Here is a 14566-nt window from a genome sequence, read left to right as displayed (position 1 = left end):
CTAGGACACTTAGAGCATCTTTGTTGGTGTGACAACCAATGAATATAACAACAAGCATAACAACAACACTTGATGAGAAAGCATTTCACACAAGAAGGTAAAGATGAAGGTGATGGAGTCACCATCCTCACAAAGCGTCTATAAGAATGAAAAGTAGACCACCATTTAAAGAACAAATCTTGTGGTTAGATTGGCTAATGAGATTATAGCCCACTGTTAGGAATCTTGCACAACCTTGAGATTAAAGAAATTCGCTTAAGCTTCACCTTTGTTCTTATGGACTTCCAAAGCTATTTGGAATGCTTAATGTAATTCTTGATTATCCATTCATGAGAGAAGTGTGACTGGTCTAAAATTGGGACACCAATTTGCATATAAAAAGAGGACCAAATAGTGAAAGTCAACCTACAGACATGGAAAACTCACCCCATTGGATAAAGAGTTATTTATAGATGAGTTTGATATAACGGTGAGTAGCACCCCAATAAATGTGGGGGTGTTCAAACCTATAATGAACACTTAGAGGATAAGCACAATGAGCTAGTATGTGCACCACTACCTAATATAGATTTTATAATAATTTGGATGCATTGATTTAGTAACAATTAGTGTTCCTCGAAAGCAAGGGCACTCAGTTCATGGATGCACACCATAATGAATTTAACTTAATTTCTTAATTGCACCACTTAACACCTCAACATTTGTTAATGAAAAAACTTGTCACCTAAGACCTTGTATGTTAGGATTTGGCAAGATTTTGTTGTTGGGAAGACCTTAGAAAAAAGGTAAATACTCGTCAATGCAAAAGCTAGTCACATGACATCATGACTTAGGATTTTATTTTTATTTCAAAAGCGTTATTTTCATTAAAATTGATTTTGTCAAGCGGAAAACGCCATAAGTATTCTGTCACACCATTTCTAGCGCCCGTCCAAGCTGTAGCTTTGGACACCATTGCTTCATATCTTGAATGTATGACCTTTTGGTGTATCTACCTTGACTCCTTGATATAAGATAATGGTAGTAGCTCTTGTTAACCCTAAGAATATGTTAACATTCCCCCCTTCCTGATGGCGATTGCGTCCTCGTGATTGTGGTGGAAGACCTTTGTGTGGGGAGAAATGGAAAGCTTTGTTATTGATGGCTTTAGATGTTGAGTGATGTTCAGTGGTTTTTGTTCCGTCGGAGGGAATAAGAAAGGCTAGTTAGTAAATGAAAAGGTTAGAGGTTAGTATAAATTCCTATTGGGGTGGGTGGGTCGGGGTATTTGCGAATGATTGCATTTTATATTTTAGTGAGCTTTTTTTTTTTGCTTACTTTGTTTTTGGCACTTATAAGCAAGGTTACATGTGATTTGTGTTAGTGGGGAAGCTAAGATATGTTAATGAAGGGAGATAAGAGAAGGAAAGATCCGAAGGAACATAGACGTAATCACCAGAATGAGATTGTGTTTCTCAATTCCTCATTTGATTCATTGAAGCGACATTCATCATTTGAATATGCCTTCGATGAAGTCTCTTTTTGAGGTAGGATTCTTGTCAAATGTTGTTGAGTAGGACCTGTTCTTGTCAAATGTTGTTGAGTAGGACCTGTTCTTGCATGCTATTTCCCATGTGCTTTTTATGCTTTTATGTATATTTAAGTGCTCTTATGAAGCAAATATGCATGAAGTACAAGAATTAAGTCATATAAACTCTTATGGAGCTGTTGCTTGTTGATGTGGCCACTTATTGGGGTGAGGCATGAAAGAATTATGTCTACTTGCGAGGCTTTGATAGATATCATCACAAAGGATTATGTATCATTATATTGTGAAGACTCTAGCTTCGTTTGGAGAGGTTTGCAATTTGAAAGAAAGTTCTAGGTGATGGGTTGTACCATTGACTAGGCTTTCGCCCTCCATGGCCCCCCATCTAGAGATGTACCTGGAAAGTTGTTAATGGTAAGGCTTTGGTGGTGCAAATCTTCTCCAGTGCTGCATGAGTATGGATTGGTACTCATGGAGCAGTTGCTACATTAATTTAGCCAAAATAATAGTAAGCTATAAGCTTAACAAAAATGTATTGGGTATTGAAGATCGTTGGGAGTTGCTTGGGTCATTCTACCATTTTTAGGTAGGCCATATGTGTGACTCCTTGGTGTTTGTATTTTTCTCTCTATCTCTTTTTTGGGTTACCACCTTGCGAGCAACAAGGTCTTGTGTCTACTCTCCTTTTTGAGAGAATAGGTTCTTATGTCTGCCGCATAGCTTCTGCATTTATACTTCACGTCTAGAGGGGTGAAAAGAGAATAATGAGTTTGTCTTTGATGCGCTCATAAGTCTCCGTTTGCAGATGTGGGAATTGAATCTTGAATTTTTGGCGCAAGTGTTGTTGAGGGGGAATCTTCTGGTTTGTTGCCATTGGGTTTGAATGAACACACAAGCTTTTGTGTAGGTGTTGAATGCAAGGAGGGGTTGAGTAACTTGCTTGGGCCTCCATTCTTATCGAACTTTAGGTGAAGCTGTTGGTGTTGAAGTCGGTGGTGAGTCTTTCTTCACTTTGTTCGATTTTGGCAACCACATGACGGGATTACCATCATAGTACCCTTGCTTCTGAAGCATGTGCATAGGCATCCATGTGGGATGAACATTATAAATTGGTGTGGCTGATGGTTTTGGTGCTGAGGTTTCTTTCTTTTTGCAGGCTTAGGGGACTTTTTGATGCGCTTGGGAATCCAAGCTTTGGTATTTCCTTGGTAGTACCCTTGTGCTTGCAGTAATCTTCTTGGTACCCACACTTGTTGACTTGTTGGAGTTCTTTTAGGAACTCGCATAGGCTTTTGTGGATGGTGTTGTGGAGTACTTTTATTTTTTCCTTGGCCTCTGAGTGCTGCGTTGAGGAAGAGGCTTTAATGATTGAGGCACCCAAATTGGATTAGTGCCTTCATAGTAGCCTTGGGCTACAAGTAGCTTCTTCTCCACCCATATTTTGATACCATTAAGATACCTGGCTTTTGGTTGTCTTGGTGGATTTTTCTTTTTGGTGGAAGTGGAAGGTTTTGGGCCCTCCTTCACATTGGTTGGCACTAAGGCTGCAGGTTTGAGACTCATAGGCATTGATGATGAGGTTCGAGTCTCTTTCTCTTATAGTTACTAATGTGCAGGCTTTTGAGCATGCAGCCTCTTCTTTTGGGCGAGGTTGGTTGATGAAGAGGCGTTTGCTCCGGGACTTTTCCCTTGAGTTCCTTCTTTGAGATAAATGAGTTCAGTTGGGGATCTTCTTTTGGAATAGCAGTTGATTGCGTGGTTTTGACATTAGTCTTTGTTGGTGAGGATGGAGTGGAAGGGGTAGATGCTTTGTCCGAGTTGGTCATTAATGCAGATGGTAGGTCATTGTGTAGAGGGGCTTCTGTGGAAGAGAATTGTAACTTTTTGCGTTTAGCATCATAGAAATCCATAAGGGTTGGATCCTCTTCCATGCAGTATGGTATTGTCAACTTTGTGTCATTGACTGTCATGATGACCCTATCGCTAGTAAAGCATAGTGGCGCTTGGACAGCAATGGTCCATTTATGCCCCAAGATAAAATCTGCTTCCAACACATACTCATCCATAAAAAACTTGCAAGTAAGGGGATTAAATTCAATACAAATTGTATGCTTAAAGTACCCTGGACATGGCATGTTCAAGTCTTGTGTAAATGGAATTCTTTTAGGATGAGCCGTGAGTGTTGGTTGACCTAATAAATCCCATAACTCGAGGATCATGATATTGCACTCACGTGTTGGATAAAGTTGTGCTTGTATTGTGGTGCTTTGTTTGGAAAGTTCTAATCCCACCATAATTCTTGGGATTTTCTCAATAAGATATGTTGGAAGTTTCAACTCCTCGAAGGTCTCTTCCTCCCTGCAGGAGCAATTGCTCAATGCCTATAGGAGTGTTTAAGTTGATTGTTTGTATGGATTCATTAAGTGAATACAACGAGACATGTATCCAAGTTCCACCAAGGACGACATCATGCTCTAGGGGATCTAGGGTAACATGGAATCTAAATTTCACATTTCCACCGATTGCTTGAGTAGCATAGCTAAAGTAACTTGGAACTTCAATGTTTTGTCCATTAGCTCCTCTTGCAAGACCATTGTCTTTAGGGATGATTTTAGGTTGTCCCAATGACACCCAAGTGTCTAATGTCATGATGTTATGACTAGCTTGAGGGCTAAACAATGCGCATTTGCACTTATCATCATTGTTTGTAGGGAAATCTAACCATACCATGATAGAATCTTCAAGTGGAACCATGGATGTTTCAGTTTTTGTTTCAGCTTTAGATCCCATTTCTGTTTCATATTCCCATTCACTTTCATCCTCTTTTTGGTTCTCAGCTTGTTCAAGAGTACCCAATGTATACAATGGCACACTTGGTCCTCGGACAATTCTAATTATGGCCGGGTTGGAAACTTGTGAATCCTCACAGTCTTGTTCTATGTAGCTCTTGATGTCTTTGTATAACTCATGTTTAGCCTTTAAAGGTGCAAGTGCTGACGCTATATTGGCTTCACCCCATGAGACAAGAGCACTCCTCCAATTGAGGATTTGAGAGATTGCTTAAATTTCGTAAGGGATTCATTGAATTCCTCATGTGATTTTTTAATTACATTATTTGTGCAATCTGTCCCTAATGACTCTTCTATAGAGAGTACGTCCTCCTCTTTAAAGGGGAATTGATATTCCTGTGGTTCTTGTATTTGGGTTGCTTTTTTAGGCTTGGCATTATGAGGTTCAATCACAACTGGTGATCCTGTATGACACTCAACCATGCTAAGCATGCTCTCCTGAGAGCTTGCCTTTTGCGTTCTACATATGTCATGTGATCATGATTTTCAATTTGGGGTGGTTGGGCGGGTTCTAGTTTCTTGATTGGTCTGTGAGGTGCACTTAGTGCGCCAAATTAGAACTTTTTTCATCCTCACTTAGCGACATACTAGAACTTGTTTCATCTTTTGAATTTCTTTGGATCGTCAGATTTTCATTATGTTTACCCATGCGATGAGAAAAAACATTCTTTCGGGCTTTTGTTTCCTATGTCGCACATATGGGTCTTATGGTTTATGTCGTAGCCTTTGAGGTGAATGCTTCTGCATCATGTGTAGTTTTTAGCTCTTTTGGGGTTAGGTCCTCCCCACAGGCTTCTTTTCCCTGTCCTTTATTTCAACCTTGGTGTCGACAGTTTGTTGCCCCTTATTTTTCTTAGGTTTTGAAGGTTTTGCTTTCTCTTTTGGTTTATACTTTAAAGCATGTTACTCTACCCATTTCGAGGTATTCTCTTTTGCGTTCTTTTTTACCATTTCGCATGCCCTGGCTTGTAAACATGTAAGCACATTCAAGGGTACCTTGGCTTGTAAACATGTAAGCACATTCAAGGGTACCATGGATAATTACCTGTTTTGTACACTTAAGATGTTAAGAGCTGTATTTTGTGAGATAGGTTGTGAAGCAACGCGTCTTGGCCAATCTTGGAATACGTGATTGATGCCACATCGCTTACATAAGGGTTGCAAGGTGTCAGTGACTATGGGCATGGAAGTATTCCAAACTACGTAATTTGCCACCTTGTGCAGTCCATGATAATAGAAACGCTAAAGTGTTTGCTTAACCACTTCCTGAGCAGTTTCTACCCTTTGGACTGTTTCTACTTAGTGCACGGGAGGTGAAGGTTTTGAGGTAATTGTTGATGAATTGGGACATTGGGTAGTGCCATGACCAAAGGTTTTGCAATATATGCCATACATAAAAACAGGTGCCTTGTTCTCACAATGGGGATTGGGATGGTCGTAGTGATTGCACTGAACACAAGACATTTCGCTCATCACTTGGAGAGGCATTAAGGATGTTTTGTTTTGAGGGAGCTCACCCTCTCTTAGAGATGTCGGTTGTAAGCTTTTAAGCAAGGCTGCATAGAATTTGGGGAATGATAATTCCGAGATCAATTTTTCTTTAGCCATTGCTTCACTTGGTTTAGATGAGAAACATCTCGTATCATGGTCATCTTCCATCTTGTTTTCATCTAAAGGTATTGCTTGTTTACAACATTGATTGAATGTTTCCAAATTGGATACAATGATCAAATTGTGTAAGCTGTTGTTCTTTACGCCCATCATGAAACATCTCTTGAATTGAGAATCATTTAATTTTTCCTATGCCTCACATTGTGAGTCTAAGTGTTTTATTCGAAGGATAAAGTCTCTAATAGTTTCGTTTGGTTTACACTCAATTGAATAGAGTTATTTCCCTGCACTCCACTGATCACCCTATTCTTGAAAAGCCGTGGATAAGGCTTTTTTCAAGGTCCTAAAGTTTGTCTTGATTGCCGGTATCAATGTGATGAACCATCGACTAGCCTTTCCCACTAAGCATAGGTTCAACGCATTTACTTGGTGGGGCAGTTTGGATTTCCAAAGGCTTCACATCTTTGTTCAAACATTTGAATGAATTGAATAGGATTAGTTGTTCAAACATTTGAATGAATTGAATAGGATTAGTATTTCCATCATATTTGCCCATGATTTTTGAAATCTGTATGGCTATGTTTTTGTATGAGTCACTGAGGCCATGTGTGAGTGCTCTTGTGGTGGGTAGGGGTTTACTTAGTCCTTGGGAAACCCCCCTTCCTAGATTAGTCAATATATCCAAGGTGTGGGCATCCAAGGTTTGTAAAGTGTTGGTACCTATATGATTTGTGGGAATGTTAGGTAAAGGACCAAATCCCGATGGGATTGAAGTGACATGGGCTGTAAAACCCGATGACACGCTTGTTTTTGGCATGGCCAATGGTATTAGGAGGTGCATTTGGGGCATTGATCTCAATGGCTCGAAGACGTTGTGAGGTGAAAAAAAGAAGAAAGAACCTGCCTCTATAGCCCTTCCACCTCGCAAACTTGGAATAACACACACGAACGGGGGCACCACCAGCCACCGGCTGGAACAATTCTCTCACGCTTCACCACCCAACCCACGCCAGACAGACAGCCCAAAACAGGGGCACCATACACAACACAAACACCCAGCAATATATTTCCAGATCAAAACATTTTACAAGCTTCTCTCGACACAGAAGCCTTACTCACACAACCATAAACAAAACACTCAGGCCTGTCAGCCGAGGATACACCACATCCCCAATCACCACATAACTCGCCTGCCTGCTGTACCAACCACACCAGAATGAACCCGGTCACTCACTCCAGAAGGCGCCCACACCAGCTAACCCTCGAGTCCTCTGCGACCCATCACTTCTGCAATGTGTCGTCAGCAGCAGCTACACCATCATCTCTCTCTCTCACTCTCTGTGCTGATCCTCTGTCAGCTCGCAACAAACCCAGGCAGCTTATCTGCCTTGCTACCGGCCCACCACCAAGCAGCAACACTCGTCTCACTGTGCTTCACTCGGCACCCACTCTGTCCACTGTCCTGTCTCCTAGGCGGCCCACACCATCCTGCCTGTCCCTTTCAACACCCGCCAGTGCTTCCACTAGCTCCCATACGGCTTCACCAAGCTTGTCAGCGCCTCTCTTCCACGAGGCGGCCACACCACATCACCCCGTCATCTTTAACGCCAGCCACTCCAGCAGCTCTGGAGGTCCTCACACTTCAACCCACGCTCAGCTCCTCTTGCACCTACAGCAGCCTGGCCACCAACTTCAAGGCAGCCTCCCTGCGTTTTATCTTCAGCTGCGCTAAACCTTGCCATAGGCGACCTGTCCCACTGGCTCCCATAGTCGTCACACCAGCAGCCCAAGGCGGCTTTTCTCAGTAGCCGTCGCCTTCCACACCACAGACAGCAACCCTTCTGCCGCCAGCCTTACGGTCTCCTCTGGCATGAACCTGCAGCTGCCTCTCTCAGTACTCCAGAGCGCCTTCCAGCTGTTTTCAACCAGCTAACATGTCTTTACGCCAGCCTGCTAATCCCAGCAGCTCTTACGGCCAACCTCGCAGCTCCACTAGCTACGGCTGTTTCCGCTAGGGAGGCCCCCGGCTCTACGATGGCCACACGCTTTCTTATATCTCTCTCTGCACTGCGTTTGTGGCTGCACATGCCCGAGAACCCCTGGCCTCTCCCAGTCGCCGCTTCCATATCAAAGACTTGCCCGGTGGAACTCCAGGCCACTCTCACAACTGGCGCCCTCAGCTGCGCTCTAGTTACTCTACACCACGGCCTTTCCTCTCGCACCTGCAGCAGCCATGCCACCAACTTCAAGGCCGCCTCCCTGTGGTCTCTCTCTTTTACTGCACTTGAGAGCCCCTCCTCTGCTTGTCTGCGTCCGAGAGACCCCTGCAACAAGGCGACGTTCACTTGCTTTTGTCTTCGCCAGCTTTACACAGCTTACAGCATTCGCCAAGCTTCTGGAGGACATGCGCTGGCGGCCATTCCAAGCTCCACGCTGCTTTGCCAGCTGGCCACCCACTTCTTTTTTATTGTATTCTTCGAATGCCTAAAGATAGCCACCCCCCATACCTTCTTTTTCACACCAACACAGGCAACATTGGCCACATCAATGGTTGCTTTCCCATGCTCTACACACCTTCACTCTCAAGGCAACATCGGCCCCTCTTGTCTTTAATGCCCATGCCTCCATACACACTTCACATACAACCTTTCGATGCCCGCTTCATTCTTGGAGACACACACCAAGAGCTGCCAAATGGTTGATATCAACCCAGCGAGCTTCTCACCAGACAGGCCTGCAACCAGCCCAAAACCAAAAGCATCCACCCAGAACATCTAAAGACGCATTCAAAGCCAACCTCTACACACAAACCATGCACACGTATATACACGGACCCAAAAGACCTCTCAAAAAAACGCCTGACATACTTTGCCACCCCCCCCCATCTGCTAGAGCATTCATGCTCAGCAGCAAAAGCACAAATTCCATAGCTATCCACCAGGATCAAAAGGAAACAACAACTCACCATCCCAGTCCCCAGCATCCATCGAACACCATGGCTGCATCACTGCACACCAAACATCAACCACGCGCATCACCAAATCATCTCCATGTACTTCACCCACAACCAACCTCCCTGTCTTCAAAACCTGTGGCATTCCAGCATCTAGCATCCCATTCACCAACACCTGTGAAGGCCAGGTTCCAGCATCTTGACCTTTCTGCACAGAGGAATCCACATCCTCTCCATCATCAGCGTCCATCAGCACTTCCAGCTCCTGTACTTCAGGCATCTCATCACAACCATCCAGCTCAACTGGCTCAGAATCCTTGTCATCCATGGACTTTGCCTTCAGCATCTCAGCAATCCGCAAAGAAGCCTTCGCCACATTCTCGACCATGTCAGCATCCATCTCCACCTCTGGTTCCTGCTCATCCAGGCTAGCAATTTCCCAGATATCATCCTCTGGCACACTACTCTCCTCACAACGTTCTTCATCAGCCAAATCCACATGCATACCTTCTTCAGTGTTGCCAACCCCCCTGGTATCATCGTCCAAAGACTCCCCAGCACCTAATCCATCAGATGGAACAACATCCACTTCATCCATCGCAGGTACCATACCATCATCCAGCTGTCCAAGAAAATCCATAATGATGGAGTCTTCCTCCACGTTCTCCACATCTGCATCCAGAGCCATCTTCACTTCATCAGAAGTCTCTACCCCATCCTCCTCCCTTTCTGTATCCAACAAAGAATCATCCTCAAAGCACCCTGTATCCAGCTCCTCTTCTTTCTCATCATCAGCCAATCCCAAAGCATCATCCTCTTTCCTTCCCTGTGTATGCAAGTCATCCAGATCATCCAAATGGTCTTCAATAGAACCTTCCAACTCACTGTCCTGTACAGCCATGACCTCCCTATCCAGAGAAGAATCCACTGGCAACTCCTCATCTTCACTTTGCTCCTTCACCTGCTTCTCATCCACCTGCACATGCTTTTCAAACTTTGGAAAAAAATCAGAAGGCATATAAAACATACCCCTTTGCACCTGTCTCGGCCTTTGAAGTTCCTGTCTCATCAAACCTTGCATAGGACTCTTATCCACCTCAACCAAATTCACCTGCTTATCTCTCACAGACACAACACCTTCATACGGATATATACCCATCTCCATCTGCTTCAAAACCTTGCCTTCCTTTTCCCTAGCAACCCTAACTGCATCATCAAATGACCTGGGATTCTTCAACTCAACCCTGACCTTTAAATGGGGTAACAGACCATCAATAAACAAGCTTTTCTTCAAAAACATTGGAGGAACTTCCTGCTTCAATGTCATGCACCACTTACTCCACAAACACGTAAATACCTACACAAAATCATCCAGTGATTGTCCACGAACCTGCTTCAAGATGCTCAGCTCCTGCCAAAGCACACCAGAATCCTCCACTTGCTGAAATCGCTCCAAAAGCCCTTCCTTCAACCTGTCCAAGGTCAAAACACCAGCATCCTGTGCTTCAAAACCCTTCAGCCAGCTTCGGGCATCTCCCTTCAAGAAAATCTTCATCAGCCTCAGAACCTGCTCTTCATCTGTGACATGATTGCTAATGCATGCCAGCTCCATCTGCTCCAAGAAATCAACCACATCTTCACCCTTCCTGCCATGAAACTCTGGATAAGACCACATCATGACAGCTTGTAACAATCCCTGAGCTCAACTCAGCGGAACACACGCCCTTCTAGGCAACGAACAACGCCTGAGCCACCCCTCAGTCACAGTATACCAGAAAGAGCCACTCCTCAGTGGGGGCACCAGAAGGATGTGAGGTGAAAAAAAGAAGAAAGAACCTGCCTCTATAGCCCTTCCACCTCGCAAACTTGGAATAACACACACGAACGGGGGCACCACCAGCCACCGGCTGGAACAATTCTCTCACGCTTCACCACCCAACCCACGCCAGATAGACAGCCCAAAACAGGGGCACCATACACAACACAAACACCCAGCAATATATTTCCAGATCAAAACATTTTACAAGCTTCTCTCGACACAGAAGCCTTACTCACACAACCATAAACAAAACACTCAGGCCTGTCAGCCGAGGATACACCACATCCCCAATCACCACATAACTCGCCTGCCTGCTGTACCAACCACACCAGAATGAACCCGGTCACTCACTCCAGAAGGCGCCCACACCAGCTAACCCTCGAGTCCTCTGCGACCCATCACTTCTGCAATGTGTCGTCAGCAGCAGCTACACCATCATCTCTCTCTCTCACTCTCTGTGCTGATCCTCTGTCAGCTCGCAACAAACCCAGGCAGCTTATCTGCCTTGCTACCGGCCCACCACCAAGCAGCAACACTCGTCTCACTGTGCTTCACTCGGCACCCACTCTGTCCACTGTCCTGTCTCCTAGGCGGCCCACACCAGCCTGCCTGTCCCTTTCAACACCCGCCAGTGCTTCCACTAGCTCCCATACGGCTTCACCAAGCTTGTCAGCGCCTCTCTTCCACGAGGCGGCCACACCACATCACCCCGTCGTCTTTAACGCCAGCCACTCCAGCAGCTCTGGAGGTCCTCACACTTCAACCCACGCTCAGCTCCTCTTGCACCTACAGCAGCCTGGCCACCAACTTCAAGGCAGCCTCCCTGCGTTTTATCTTCAGCTGCGCTAAACCTTGCCATAGGCGACCTGTCCCACTGGCTCCCATAGTCGTCACACCAGCAGCCCAAGGCGGCTTTTCTCAGTAGCCGTCGCCTTCCACACCACAGACAGCAACCCTTCTGCCGCCAGCCTTACGGTCTCCTCTGGCATGAACCTGCAGCTGCCTCTCTCAGTACTCCAGAGCGCCTTCCAGCTGTTTTCAACCAGCTAACATGTCTTTACGCCAGCCTGCTAATCCCAGCAGCTCTTACGGCCAACCTCGCAGCTCCACTAGCTACGGCTGTTTCCGCTAGGGAGGCCCCCAGCTCTACGATGGCCACACGCTTTCTTATATCTCTCTCTGCACTGCGTTTGTGGCTGCACATGCCCGAGAACCCCTGGCCTCTCCCAGCCGCCGCTTCCATATCAAAGACTTGCCCGGTGGAACTCCAGGCCACTCTCACAACTGGCGCCCTCACCTGCGCTCCAGTTACTCTACACCACGGCCTTTCCTCTCGCACCTGCAGCAGCCATGCCACCAACTTCAAGGCCGCCTCCCTGTGGTCTCTCTCTTTTACTGCACTTGAGAGCCCCTCCTCTGCTTGTCTGCGTCCGAGAGACCCCTGCAACAAGGCGACGTTCACTTGCTTTTGTCTTCGCCAGCTTTACACAGCTTACAGCATTCGCCAAGCTTCTGGAGGACATGTGCTGGCGGCCATTCCAAGCTCCACGCTGCTTTGCCAGCTGGCCACCCACTTCTTTTTTATTGTATTCTTCGAATGCCTAAAGATAGCCACCCCCCATACCTTCTTTTTCACACCAACACAGGCAACATTGGCCACATCAATGGTTGCTTTCCCATGCTCTACACACCTTCACTCTCAAGGCAACATCGGCCCCTCTTGTCTTTAATGCCCATGCCTCCATACACACTTCACATACAACCTTTCGATGTCCGCTTCATTCTTGGAGACACACACCAAGAGCTGCCAAATGGTTGATATCAACCCAGCGAGCTTCTCACCAGACAGGCCTGCAACCAGCCCAAAACCAAAAGCATCCACCCAGAACATCTAAAGACGCATTCAAAGCCAACCTCTACACACAAACCATGCACACGTATATACACGGACCCAAAAGACCTCTCAAAAAAACGCCTGACAACGTCAGTCCATTAGGTTTATTGAGGGTGTCGGCCAACGTAGTCCCTCTATCATTGCCATGTTTGATGTTGCCAATTGCTCCTTAATGAGTAAGCACATATGTTTTTTTCTTTTCTTTTTAGGATTGATGACAGCCTATTATAGCCCGTTATAATCTCAGGAGGCCTAGCGTACCCTTCATTGGGTCAAACGAGTGTCCGCCGCCGTTTGCCCAAATTAGCTTAGATGCTACACATACGTAGACTTCTTAGAGATATTTTTCTGGAAAAAGTGCATGTTATTAGCATCCCAAGTGGAAGAGGAGGTCCTAAAACCTATTTTTCATTATTGTCTCAAGATAAATAAAAAAATTATGAAATTTTTTTCCATGTTTCACAGCCCGATATTGAAGGTGTTCTAAAAGGAATTTGGAAAAACTTTGTATAAGAGAGTTGTAGTATTTTTGGAGTACTACAACTTTGTCTCTCTAAGTTTTTTGTGATTTTGTCGTTTAGACCCTCATAAAGTAGCTTGAACATGGTTTGCAATTATTTTTGTACTATTTTCGGTGATTTTTAGTGATTTAAGGATCGTTTTTTGCCTCGATTTTCGAGTCGAATTTTGAGGCTGCTGGTCGGAGGCCAAAATGATGGACTTTCCCCCTCGGACGCTCAAAACCAATTTCGAAGAGCTCGATGCCCGCTTTCCAATGAGCACTAGAGCACCTTTAACGGATTCACGGTTTAGGAGATACGAGCCTCCAAATTGGGATGTTTTCCAGAGTTTTTTTTTTGGGCTGACGGTCCCCCTTTCACGGCCTGAACTAGTAGGGTGCAGTTCACGACATGAAATGGACTTCACCAATTTTATCAAATTTGATTATTATTATTTTGGCACCACGGGGACTGTTTCACGCCGTGAGATGCTTAAGGGTTTCACGCCATGAACCGTTAAAGCGTGAGATGGACTTCACGAAATTTATTAAATTTGATTAAATTTTTTGTCTTCGCTAACGCATGAGCTATTTTTTTCCCTACGTGTGAGGCCTTAAGGCGCGAGATGCTTAAGGCGGGAGCCGTTTTTTTAATTTTTTTTTATTTTTTTGCGTGAAGCCTTAAGATGTGAGCCCCTTAAGGCGTGAGCCATTTTTTTTTTTGCGTGAGGTCTTAAGGCATGAGACACTTAAGTAGTGAGCCGTAAGACATGTGGCTCACACGATTTTTTTATTTTTATTTTTAGATTTTAGAGGGAAATTTGAATTTCTTTGTTTGGGGGGGTATTTTTTGAATTTTAAATTAGGGAGATATTGGCATTTTCCAAAAAAAAAACTCAACCCTTTTATGACACCCTCTTACACTCTTTATAAATGACCCCCCAAAATGGGCAATTTGACAACTCATTGACATCTTCTCATTCAATGCTCATTAGCCTTAATGAGTTATGTAAGAAAGTGATTAGAAATTAATCAAAGATTAATTATTTCACTAATCTTTTTCTCTTTTTAAACTAATCTAGGACTCTAATTAACCACTAATTAATTCATACCATCGAGCACATCATTGGATAGAGCATGGAATTACAAAGCTATGTGTATCAACTAATAACTCTTAATTAATGTCTCTTCTCTTTATGCAAAATAAGCAAAAAAGAGTCAATTTCTTCCAATTGATGAAAAAATTAATATAAGTAGGTGTTTTGATGCATTTAGATGCTCTCAAAACACTCAAAAAGACTAACTTTGACCTCTTACATGATCAATTTTAACTGCAAAAAACATATTTTCTAAAAAATTTTACCTCTTGAACAAGATTAATCACCCTTAATGACAAAAATTAGTCAATTAAGG

This window comes from Cibotium barometz, chromosome 61 (genome assembly GCF_041138505.1).
Source record: "Cibotium barometz isolate CiBa-2024 chromosome 61, ASM4113850v1, whole genome shotgun sequence".
NCBI lineage: Eukaryota > Viridiplantae > Streptophyta > Polypodiopsida > Cyatheales > Cibotiaceae > Cibotium > Cibotium barometz.
The sequence above is the reverse complement of the archived record's forward strand: the minus strand, read 5'-3'. Positions refer to the sequence as shown.